Raw genomic sequence first — 13,256 nt, forward strand, 5'->3', positions numbered from 1 at the left:
AAGTGCTGAATTAACCTTACAGACATCAAGGCCTCACGCCAATGCCCTGGGGTGCTTTTAGCCTATTAGCTCCAGTGACCAGACCTTGGTATTTCTGTTACTCATTGCAACACAAGTCCGCTCTTCCCTGTTTGCACAGCAGTCACCTGACCATGAAAATATTGTCTTTCTCTTTATTTTCTCAACAGAACGCAACCGGTTTCTAAGTGTGTTTTTTTTTTATTGATCTAGTGTGCGTAGAACAACATGCCCCGCAGAATAAAGACAGCAGAAGACTATGTGCTGGAAAACAAAGATTTCATGGTTGAAGAAGTGCGTGGGCAAAAGATGTTAATTTGCAGGTTTTGCAGAGTGACCGTCCCAATAGTAACTGGGAAGACTGCAAGCCAAATTGCTGAACATCTTGTCACCAAGACCCACTTGAAATTGAAAGAGCCACCTAATAGCGACAGCCTATGCCAGATGTCTCTTGCCGAGACAATGACCCGCTTCAAAAGAAAACGTGAGGAAGAAAAGGATGTGGCACATGAATTTGTACGTGCCCTAGTGCAATCTGGAACCAGCTTACACCAAGCCGATGGACCAATTGGGAATCTGTTCCGCAAGCGTGCGCCAGCATGCAAAACATTCCCAAAAGCAACGCAAATGTATGAGAAATACCTACCAGAGGTGTTCCTTGCAGATATTGAACATATTTCAGAGTTACTCCAAGGTGATGTAAAGATCTCTGTTACCAATGATGAAACCCCAGAGATGCGTGGCGACCCAGCAGTGGCAGTGCTAATCAAATTTTGTGATGCAAAAAATGGATGGTACAGACGTACCATCATGGCAGATCTAGATGTACTGGAAACATGCAACGCAGTGTCACTTGGAATGCTGCTGCAGAGAGTTCTTACCAAGTTTAACAAACATTGGAGTGATATTGTTTGTATTTGCAGCGATTCAGCTACGTATATGAAAAAGTTATGTGATGACCTGTCAAAAGCAATGCCTGAGCTGAAGTGTTTACCTGTGAGAGATCCTTGCTACTTGCTAGATGGTATACTGAAAGCAGCATTACAATCTTCTGAGCTAATGAAGAATGCTATTGATTTTGTAGTCCATTCAGGCGCAGTGTTTCGTTATGCGTGGGAACTCAAACGCAAATATTTCTCATTTTGTGTTTTGTGTGGCAGCAAAGAAAGAGTAATCCCAACTGTGTCATTTAGTCGGTTGTTCTCAGTCCTAGAGGCCGTGAATGCAATGCAATATTATCTATGTGGCGACCGCTTACTGAATTTTTGCTTAGTGATGATGCAAAAGGCAAGAAATGTGAGGATCTTGGGGTGCATATTGATAGCGATGTCAAAAAAAGTACACTGTACTGCATCCTTAGATTTCTACAGGAAAACATGACTGCTGTGGTGGACATAATCAAAAAACTAGAGTCAGAAAACACCCTTGTCACCAAGTTTTCAGTATAATTGGTGTAGATGTCAAACATCTCCTCAAGAGTAGGCTAGGCGACACTTTTTGTGACTTTGGCACTGCAACATGTTCCCTGTTAGAATGCTTGCCACTTGGTAAGCAAAGAAGTGTTGAAGACCAATTCAGGAAATTTTATTTCACCATGCATGAGAAATGGCTAGCTATGATGCATAGAAATGTCCCTTCGCCAGCCATGGCGTTTGAAGTCAATGAAGCCTCACTTTGGTACTCTGCACAAGTGTTAGATCCATTCCGTAAAGGGGAATTTTCTCTGGACTTTGCAAAGTACAGCTTCATTTTTGACCGCTTTAATACCTCTGAGGGCATATGCACCCAGTTTAACGCATATGTTGCAGAACCTGTCCCAGAGAATGTCAACCTTGAGGTGCACCAGTACTGGCATGGAAAGCTACGTCAGTGGCCAGAGTTGGCAAATTGTGTACTGGCTGTTTTGGCGTTGCCATTCTCAAGTGCCAATGTTGAGAGGGCGTTTTCACAAATAAAAGTGTACATGGGAAGGAAAGAGAGAGCGCGAATGACTAAAGAATCACCGAAAAAATATTGTATGGTCTACTGCAATAAATTTGACTTGTAAATATGTATTTGGACTTCATATACACATACATACACTGTCTATATGCCATGCATCAATGAAGAAAGCCAGCAATAATAAAAGCAAAGTGTTCCATAAACACCGGAAAAACACTGTTTCAGTTGTTTTTTATGGCGCGAAAATTAGTAATCACTGAAAAGCACTGTTTTTTTCAGGTATTGAAATCACTGGAAAACACTGACAAAACACCACCAGAATTTACCAAAAATAGAAACTGAAAACAGGAAAGCCTAAGTATACTCCTGGAATTGTGGAAGACTTCAGAAGGGCTGCCTTGTACTTCAGAGGACTGCCTTCTGCTTGAGGACTGCCTTTTTTCTCTGAGGACTGCCATGCTGGTACTATTTGACTGCTTTGCTGCTAGAAGCTTATTTTGTTCTTCACAGGACAACTGTGCTGCGTAAGTAAGTGTATTGCTGCTTAAAGAAGAAAGGACCATCTCCTTGACTGCCTTTTTTGAGCTACAGGGACACAACAAACTCCAGCTCAATTGACCTGACCTTTCCTGAACCTGCAACTGGAGCTTCTGTACCTGCGATGGGACCTGACTGAGTCATGCTGGCCTCTGCTGGAGTGGTTCCCTGATCCATAGAAGGTGCATCCCCAGGTCCTGGAACGTGGCTGGCATCAGTTGAGGTTCTCCTGTAAAATCCTGATGTTCTGAACTCTGCACGTTGGACTTTGAGAAGTTAATTTTTTTCAGTGCGACTAACCTGTCCTTATATCCAGTCTGCACTCCATTGCAGTTGGCCTGAACTTGTGACTTTGTCCCAGTTCTCTGTCCCTGTCTAGTAAGGGGAAGTCAGATACACACCCTAAATTAACCTGTGCTCACCCTCTGATAGATTGGCACAGAGCAGTCAGGCTTAACTAAAGAGGCATTTTGTAAAGTATTTGTGCAAAAATACAATAGGTAGAAAACAAGATATGAATTTGTAAAAATTGAATGTGAAAACAGTGCTTAGAAGTCACTAGCAGTGTTGCTCAAATATAAATGTACCTTAAAAAAGACAAGAGGCGTTTGGCGAAACAGGAACAAGTTGGTTTAATTAACCTAATGTTAGGTAACCCAGGTACCAGGGCGCTCAGCAAAGTATAAGGGAAAGTTCCAATTTGCCGGTGTATTTCTGGTGCTACTAGGGGGGAAAAGGTGTGGTTACCTACAACACCCACCACAACCCACAAGAGCGAGTTAAATACTATGAACAAATCTCCCCGAGCACTCAATTATATATTCCTAACATATATCCGTAATCTGAAACATCGAAACAGTAAATTGACACAGTCACAGAAATCCATAGTCCATAACTGAGAATTAAAGCAGCCTTGATGAAAAAAGATCTGGGATATTGGATCACTATATGGACTACGGATTTCTGAGACTGTGTCAATTTACTGTTTCTATGTTTCAGATTACTGATATATGTTAGGAATATATAATTTAGTGCTCGGGGAGATTTGTTCAAAGTTGGTTTAATTGAATGCAGTAGCCGGCAGAGTATCGACAGAGGCGGGTCTGAAGACAATCTCACGGTACAGAGGTTTTGGCTGCACATATATGCATTTTGTAGGTACAATAAAACACTTTGGCATTCTGTGAAAAGCCTCATAGTCTAAATACAAAGTATGACCATCTGATAAGGGGGACACACATGGCTCTTAACCTTGGGGAGAGCTAATGTTAGCTAGTGTGTGCGTGTCCAGATGTCCGATGTGGTGAGAGTATGATCACTTGTGCAATGTACATGTTGTGTCCAGTTTGGCTGAGTGTTCCTAACTACATATGACATCTAACTTTGTGGTATTTTGGGAATGCGTGCCTTTGGCCCAACGTGTTTTATTGGGCCCAGTCTCCTCAGTACCTTTTTGTGGTATGAATACCTATCTGTGGGATTAATCAGGGTTTTCCCTGGGTGCCTGTTTGTTTTTGGGCTAAGTGTCGCCCCACCTGTGACTTATTAATCAGTCGACTTGGGTTTGGACGAAGGGCCTGTCTGACCACGTATCTCTGACTTGGGGTTGATGAGAAGTTCATCTCAGATGAATCCGAAAAAAATTATACAGGTTTGTAAGTGTGTGTGCATGTAACATGGCGGTCATTGATATCATATTTACCGATACTGTCATTATAATACGTACAGTTGTTACATCGTATATCAACACTGCAGTCACTGATTTTGACAACATTATGCGAACATAAGTTACAGTGTACATCGACATTGGATTTACTGGTATTGACATCAGTGTGCGTGCATAAGTTACAGCATTCAGTGGATTTGCATTTATTGGTATTGAAATCCTTGTGTGTGCATAGATTACAGTGTACATTGAGATTGCATTTATTGGTACTGCCTCTGCTATGTGTGCTCATACAGGGTGTACATTGCTATCATATTTTTCAATGTCAACAGTGGTCAAATTGTTACTTGAGCTAGTGAGTGACCAGTGCAGATCAAAGTTCAGGCTGACCGCAATGGAGGACAGGCTGACTACAGGTCCCAGACAGGTCCAGCTGAAGAAATACCTTGGACAGCCACAGGCCGTGCAGGTAAGAGTGGTGGGGTAGTAGTACTGGGTGGGGAATTTGACAGACAACCATGAGGGAAAATTAAATAAATATTTAATTTCCCCTTGCCATCACCTGTCAAACCCTTTCCCCCTCCCGGCCCCACATTTTTTACCTGCACTGGCTGCGGCTGAACTTAATGGAACTTTTGTTGATGTGGAGAGCTTACTGTGTCTTCGTCAAGCCGCGCAAAGAGGGTGCCACGTCACTGTCAAACTTTGTTGAAGGTAATGCAATGCATCTTCGTCAAGCTATGCAGAGCATTGTTGTCGAGCAGTACAGGTAATGAATCCGTCATGGTCAAGCTGCATCAGCGCTGAAGGGTGATGAGGTGGAAAATCTCATGCAATTGAAGCAAATCATTGGTTTTTGCATAAATCAACTGAGGAACCCACTTCGGAGTCTGGAGGGTACACCTCATGCAAAGGTAGGACTCACAGATGGCAGAGTCCAACAGCACCAGCAGGATTGCAAGAAGTATTTTGTGTCCCTGAAACTTCAGAAAACAGGAGGCACGCCAGCAAGCCCTTGGAGTGACTCTGGGATCAAGTGAGATGGATCCAGTCCTTGTCATCAGCAGGCCAGAGATCAGCAGGGTAGCTCAGCAAAGCAGAGAGGAAGTGCCTCAGAACAGTCAGTCACAGTAAAGTGGCAATCCTTACAGCACAGCAGTCTTTACTCCAGCAGGGTTCTTCCTAGGTCCAGTAGTGAACTGATTTAGCAGTGTCAGAGCCCTGATAAATATACACAAAAAAGTGTCCTTGATGAAGGGTATGACTTCATAGGAACTATCTAAATTGCACAAGGATTCCTCTTAACGCAGTTCTGTCTGCCAGGCTATCTGTGGAGGATATTCCTCCCATTGTGGAGAAGTGTGGCTCAGGGGTTAGAGGCGGCAGACCTGGAGCTTGAGTTTCGGCCCTGGACCAGGGTTCAATTCCCCGCCTCGGCGGGTCTTGGGCTCAATAATCCCACGGACTCGATAATTCTCGCTCCGGTGCCTTCTCGACTCACGGGTTCACACTCTGCGACTCTGGGCAATAGCTTGCTTAATCTCCACATTGGCCCTTCGTGGCGGGATGCCTGGCTTTCACCTTGTGGATACCCTTCCAGGGCGATCTCACAGGGGAATACCAGGACGGGTTCCCTAAGCAAGCGCGGAGATGCCCCAGGGTAAGTCCTGCGCTATATAAGTTTCATACATTTACACACATTACACATTGTCTGATTACATGACCCAGCATATTCAGATGTAAGTGTGAGCTACCGCTCCCCCTTTCTGCCCAGCAAGGTTATCAGAATGCAGATTAATCATTTATGTTTGTAGGACCTTCAGCCAGATCTTCAGGAAACATCACCAAATTTGTCAACCTCCACCACTCCTGCAGCAGCCTTCACTGCAGACACAACTATTGCTGGTTTGGATCGTGATGAGATGCATTCTGCTCCGTCAAGTGTGTCTCAACAGGTTGCTAGTGTAAGTCTGACTCTGCCTAACTTTCCTAAAACCTGTAATGTATTGCCTGTCCTGCCCCTCCTCAACAACAGCCAACATTTGTCACTGCTTCCTGTGGTTAAACAGCTATCACTACCTCTGTAATGTGTACCCCAGTCCCAGCTCCTTTGTTGTCAACACCAACAACATATGCAGTGGAGCCAGTAGCCAATGTTATGGGCACACTGTTCAAAGGCCATAGAGCCATGGGGGTAGGGGTAGACCAGCACTCGAACAGCAGAGTGAGGGCACTAATTCCCATAGTATTGATGAAACTATGGGCCACAACATTATTGGAGCAGTCTCCAGTCATGAAGACCAAATGTGCAAGGTCATAGAGTTCCTCAAAGAGAACAACCAGCTCCTGGGGGAGCAAAACCCGTTGCAGAGGGAGCACAACGACCTCATGGAGGGGCAGATATCTGATTTGTGATCAGAGCACACCAAGGCCACCACTAAGAGGTGCAAGTCCTTATTTCCTTTAGTGAGACACTGCCTTTTATTATTGGGACACATTTTTCAACACATTTGCCTTGCAATGAAAGTATGTTTTGAACATGGATTAAAATTACTGTGGCTTTACTATGATAATCCATATCCAGCATACTATTCAATTCTGCATTTGACATTTTTTATCTCATTTTTCTAACATGTAACTTCAAATTCTTATTAAAACATAAACTCCCATGGTCAACAGCTTTCAGAAATGTTGGTTGTTATTTTGATTGGCTTGGCAATAATTTGTTTAAGTGACAAACTATTTGTAAAAAGTTCTTTGAATTTAATCTACACATTAACCACAGCCTATGAATACACACATCTAAGAGATAGTTTCTACCTGCACTTCATTATTTTTTTTTTAAACAAACTTTATTAAGCACTTACAATACATATTCCAGTACAGTATAAACATTGGAATGAGCATGTGAACCGAAGCGGGTCCTCTGTTAATAGATATGTAGCTTATTACTGCTGTATAGCCAGCCATAATCAGGCAATAGTTCTTCAGGAGATTCATTTACGACAAAGTTCACATCTCACGTTGCCAAATAGTGCAATTAACAAAAATGATCCCCCTACCCTACAACAATTGGCAACTCCAACTGCTCTGCCCTCCCCCAGGCGTGCCATGGATTACTATGCTCAGACAACCTTCCTTGGGCCACTCTCTTGTAATCTCTGCCCGTCATCATAATATCCATGGGCTCCAGTCAATTGCAGATAAAGTAGCACCCGCCATTTCCTCTCTCCCCTCCCATGCATCCACCCAATGCAGTTTACAAACCGTATGCCTGTGGGGCTTCCCTACAACGCTCATCTGTGAAGTCATTTAGCTGCTTAAGGTGCAGTGTCAAAGCGTCCCAAGATCTGGCTGCGTCCAGCGTCTTCTCACTCATATTACGCCTACCATCTCTTAGTCAAGCCATTTCCTCATAACCTGCCCAGAGCTCAAACTCCCTTCTCCATCTGCTTATGCTAGGACCTCCCCTTGCCTTCCAATGACTCATGATATCTCGCTTCGCTAGTATCAGTCCCAGCTCTTGAAATTTACTAGTGACTTTGTTCTTGGCAGTGTGTGGGAATCTGTGGAGTAACTAAGCAGTATCCTGGATTCAAGTGCACCTCCTTTTCAGTAATTTTGGCTAATAGCTCTGTTACCTTTCTCCTGAAATGTCCTATCTCCGGGCAATCCCAAAACATGTGAAGGAACTCCGAACCTATTTCTCCACATCTAGGGCAAGTCGCCGTTTGCATATTAAAATACTTGTTGAGGCACCCTGGGGTGAGGTACGCTATATTGAAGACGTGCAAATTTACCAGTAGCAAGTAGGCAACTGAACTTTGAAGGGGCCCCTCAGGAAGCACTACAAATGTAAACAGGGAATGGTTACAAATTAGCTTGAACTTTTGCACCTGCTAAGTGCTTTCAGTTTTGCAAAATTCGTTTTTCTGCAATTTCGCGAGATTTGCGGGGTGCGAATTCACGCTAAATCGAACTCGCAATCCACGAATTCGTGCAAAATAGCAGGGTTTTTTTTGCGTCTTCGCAAGCTGCTTGCAGCGCACCGACCGCGAAGTTACTAACCCTGGGCGGAGGACTCCGCTACGCCCACGGAGTGGGCGTAGTGCTGCCTACTCCGCCCTTTGCGAAGTAGGGGTAGCCGGCAGCACTACGCCCACTCCGTGGGCGTAGCGGAGTTGGCCGCCACCCGCCTCCCTTCCGCCTTCCCCTACTACTTTATTTGTGTCACCAGAGCATTAATAAAGTAAATAAAACGCACTTACCTTGTCCGCAGGTCCGGGGCTCCCTCTTCTAATCGCGCGCCGCATCTTGGATCTCAATGCGCATGCGCGGCCGCATACCTGACACTGTCCTAATTAAACCGTATATACATAACAGCCATTCTCACTTGACCCAGTCTAGCCTGTTCAGCTAACTTCCAACACATGCTTTGGTCATGCCCTTGAGTAGCCAGTTGCGAAAATTCTATACACACTGTATTCACTACTGTCACAGAGTTCAGAGCACTCAAATCATGAGAAATTACAGCATTAGGCATATTTCCCAGGAGGAAGCGTGAAGTAAGTACAATTAAAATACTGAATATAATGTTGGTAGTTTCTTCTTAAGTTTAAAGCATGAAGAATCTCATCCATCAACCAGCAGGTCAGGTCTGGAATAACTTTCTTAGTTTACTCACAAAGCTTCACATAGAATATCATGACTTCATTCACTAAACATTCTAACATGACATACTAAAGTTCTATACTGAGCATAACAAGTGAGGAAGAAGTCATTGACAGATTACCACAAAGAGCCATAAGGTGAGGGTCCATTTTCTGAATCCATCCCTTCTGTCGGGAAAACAACTACTGACCTCGCATTGTTGGGCACAGCAGTCACCGTCCTTTGCCCAGTGGTGCAGAGTGAGACCTCTGTGCTAAAATTGGAAGGAGTTACACAAAGGGGGGTTGAACCCATGCAGTCGCGGGGACCTGGGCGCTATATGATATGTGTAAAGAAGGGTCCCCACAAGAGAAACGTGTCATGTACACCATACACGTAATTGAGGACTTATTTATACTTTCACAACTCTATGAACAATAATCAAAAACTAGAAAGGAAGGTATTGTAATTTATTTTCCAATACCTGGTGTCAAACATATAACAGTACATCCATCAATACATTCAAAGGGCCCCAAAGTAGGGGGAGGAAGGGGGGTTGAGAGGGAGGGGGTGTGCTCAGGGCAGTGTAAAGTTAAAGAAGAGTAAACAAAATCAAGGTGAAAATAATCATAGGCAGTGATAACATATGAATCAGAACAAATCTAATACAACAGCCTGAATACTTAGGGCGTTCAATATAAGAATATTGCACAAAAGACCTTCCACGGTCACATATGAGCCATTAGGAGTAATTAAAGGACAAGTGCCGGAGGTCCGCGTCATAGAAAAAGAGCCGTCGACGTTTCGACCCCTGGCCGTAGGCTAAGTTAGGTCCTTTAACGGGGTCTTCATCAGGACAGGTGTGAAGGAAGGGCGGGACAAGATAGGAAGGGGCGATAATATCTGTAGGATAAAAACAGTTGGTCAGGTCACTATTTATAACCATCACCTAATTAGGCAAAATTAAACTACACTCAGATAACAGAAAATTACCATGGGCTTAGGGCCAGCTCGGCCTCCAAGGGTAGGAAATATAGAGTGAGACCAAGCTAAGGTCTTGGTCACACTCAAGTGATATGAATTCATTGACACACTGAGGGAAAGCTAACAGATTGTCAATTACGAGTGAGACCTCAAGTAATTAAATTTGTTGGAAACCACATAAATTATCTACCAATCAGCCGATTGGTGAGATTCACACTTATCAACCCACACGGGGGATTAGAGTGCCAGGCCGTTTCCACGAACTGCGAGTGTGATGGTGAGATAAGTTCAAAGGTATGTCTGTAGCACTGATCTAAATAGGGCTCATGCGTACATACTCTTACTTACTTAAAAAAGCAACCTTTAACGTCACTGTAAATCTGTCCACTTAAAACTTGCTTCTTCCACAGGCTTTACAGGCTTGTTGTGGTGACCATCGTAGCTAAAAATTAAAGTTAGAAGAAAAATTGCAAATTGCTGCATCACTATAAATAAAGTGATGTGCGTACACATTTGTGGGTATTCATAGCCACATACGTACCAATAGTGCTGTTCTGTCTGTGAGTCACAGCATAATTAAGTCGAGGATCGGAGTTATTCGACAGTTTGTGATATTTTAGAAGAGTAGCCACCTTTACTGAAAAACGGAAAATGGCATTCAATTACCAAACTGGTTTCTATTCACGTGTTTACAAAGGTTAAGTTTAGACCAAAAAGAACTTACACAATGGTATGGAGTCGCATAAATTTGGCTCCAAAGGTCGGGATTACTCCACCTTGTAGTCAGTGTCTGAATTGTGGCCACCTTAACGGAGAGATTTAATAGACGAGAGTCACCATTTAGCTGCCCAGTTTTTAACACGCATTAGAGACGCTGAGTTCAAAACAGAACTTACATTGTGTTGTGACGGGCGATTAGCATCCGTTCAACGTCAACATCAAACTCGCTGGGTTACTGGGCGAAATTAAGACCGGAGCCGCGATGTTTAAAAATTACGCGGGAAATCAATCCTGCGGAAAAGGAAGAATCGGGATTTTAGAAACGATTGTGCCATGTTGTCACTGGGCTTGTTAAAGAGACCACTAGTTTGGGGATTGCGTTTTGTACCTGCTAGTGCTAGACAATACCGCAGCAGTCCGTGCTCGTCCGAGATGAAACTGCAAGTCAGCTCTGCAGAGTAAGGGGCGGGGTCTGCCGGTCACTGACTCATAAGAAGGTAGAAGAGTTACTCTGACAGTCGCGTGATTGGCAGGTTTGCAGTTTACAAAGGGATTAGAAGATGGGAACATCTTGCGTGATGTAAAATTATCATATACACAAAGTGGTATTTACAATCACTCGCGCACCTCTCAAACATGAGGGTGTAGGCGAGTGAACTCGTGAAAAAATAGATAGAAGAGTTACTCAGACCACTGCATAATCGGCAGAGTACAGTGTTACAAGGGGATGAAAAACAAAAATATCTTGCAAATTGTACGATTACTATATACATAGAGGCATTTATAACCACTCGCGCACCTCGCCAACATGGGGGTGTAGGCGAGCGGAAAAACAGGCTCGATATTGCAAAAACATTTACAAACATTTGCGCACCCTGAGGGTATAGGCAAGCGAGTACAGGCTCGATATTACAGAAGCATTTTGCTATTACTTCACTAGCAAGGGGGTGTGAACAGGTTATTTCACGCCTATTCACATGTAGTAACAGCATGAATCAGAAGGTACATAGGTATGAAAATCCAAAAGGGTAGTATGGAAGAAATCATTATCGGTCTAACTCATGCACTTCTCAACCATGAGAGTGTAGATGAGTTTATTTCTACATATTAAGATCTTTATCATTTAATGGTTAGACCCACTGCAAAGACGTTCTGAGACTAGCTTGAACACTTTTCAGCCATGATTTAATGGTTAGACCCACTGCAAAGACGTTTTGAGACTAGCTTGAACACTTTTCAGCCATGAGATTGTACATACATCTGGCAGCACTTGGTTAAATCATTGATGTATGTACAATTGTACATACATCTGGCAGCACTTGGTTAAATCATTGATGTATGTACAATTGTACATACATCAATGATTTAACCAAGTGCTGCCAGATGTATGTACAATCTCATGGCTGAAAAGTGTTCAAGCTAGTCTCAGAACGTCTTTGCAGTGGGTCTAACCATTAAATCATGGCTGAAAAGTGTTCAAGCTAGTCTCAGAACGTCTTTGCAGTGGGTCTAACCATTAAATGATAAAGATCTTAATATGTAGAAATAAACTCATCTACACTCTCATGGTTGAGAAGTGCATGAGTTAGACCGATAATGATTTCTTCCATACTACCCTTTTGGATTTTCATACCTATGTACCTTCTGATTCATGCTGTTACTACATGTGAATAGGCGTGAAATAACCTGTTCACACCCCCTTGCTAGTGAAGTAATAGCAAAATGCTTCTGTAATATCGAGCCTGTACTCGCTTGCCTATACCCTCAGGGTGCGCAAATGTTTGTAAATGTTTTTGCAATATCGAGCCTGTTTTTCCGCTCGCCTACACCCCCATGTTGGCGAGGTGCGCGAGTGGTTATAAATGCCTCTATGTATATAGTAATCGTACAATTTGCAAGATATTTTTGTTTTTCATCCCCTTGTAACACTGTACTCTGCCGATTATGCAGTGGTCTGAGTAACTCTTCTATCTATTTTTTCACGAGTTCACTCGCCTACACCCTCATGTTTGAGAGGTGCGCGAGTGATTGTAAATACCACTTTGTGTATATGATAATTTTACATCACGCAAGATGTTCCCATCTTCTAATCCCTTTGTAAACTGCAAACCTGCCAATCACGCGACTGTCAGAGTAACTCTTCTACCTTCTTATGAGTCAGTGACCGGCAGACCCCGCCCCTTACTCTGCAGAGCTGACTTGCAGTTTCATCTCGGACGAGCACGGACTGCTGCGGTATTGTCTAGCACTAGCAGGTACAAAACGCAATCCCCAAACTAGTGGTCTCTTTAACAAGCCCAGTGACAACATGGCACAATCGTTTCTAAAATCCCGATTCTTCCTTTTCCGCAGGATTGATTTCCCGCGTAATTTTTAAACATCGCGGCTCCGGTCTTAATTTCGCCCAGTAACCCAGCGAGTTTGATGTTGACGTTGAACGGATGCTAATCGCCCGTCACAACACAATGTAAGTTCTGTTTTGAACTCAGCGTCTCTAATGCGTGTTAAAAACTGGGCAGCTAAATGGTGACTCTCGTCTATTAAATCTCTCCGTAAAGGTGGCCACAATTCAGACACTGACTACAAGGTGGAGTAATCCCGACCTTTGGAGCCAAATTTATGCGACTCCATACCATTGTGTAAGTTCTTTTTGGTCTAAACTTAACCTTTGTAAACACGTGAATAGAAACCAGTTTGGTAATTGAATGCCATTTTCCGTTTTTCAGTAAAGGTGGCTACT

General features: G+C 43.4%; 1 pseudogene; it reads left to right on the plus strand.

Annotated features, from left to right (window-relative positions):
- The first annotated feature begins 246 nt into the window (after positions 1-246).
- On the plus strand, positions 247-2,065 carry LOC147732790 (uncharacterized; annotated as a pseudogene).
- Positions 2,066-13,256: the final 11,191 nt, after the last annotated feature.

Source organism: Lissotriton vulgaris, chromosome 2_1, assembly GCF_964263255.1.
Source record: "Lissotriton vulgaris chromosome 2_1, aLisVul1.2, whole genome shotgun sequence".
NCBI lineage: Eukaryota > Metazoa > Chordata > Amphibia > Caudata > Salamandridae > Lissotriton > Lissotriton vulgaris.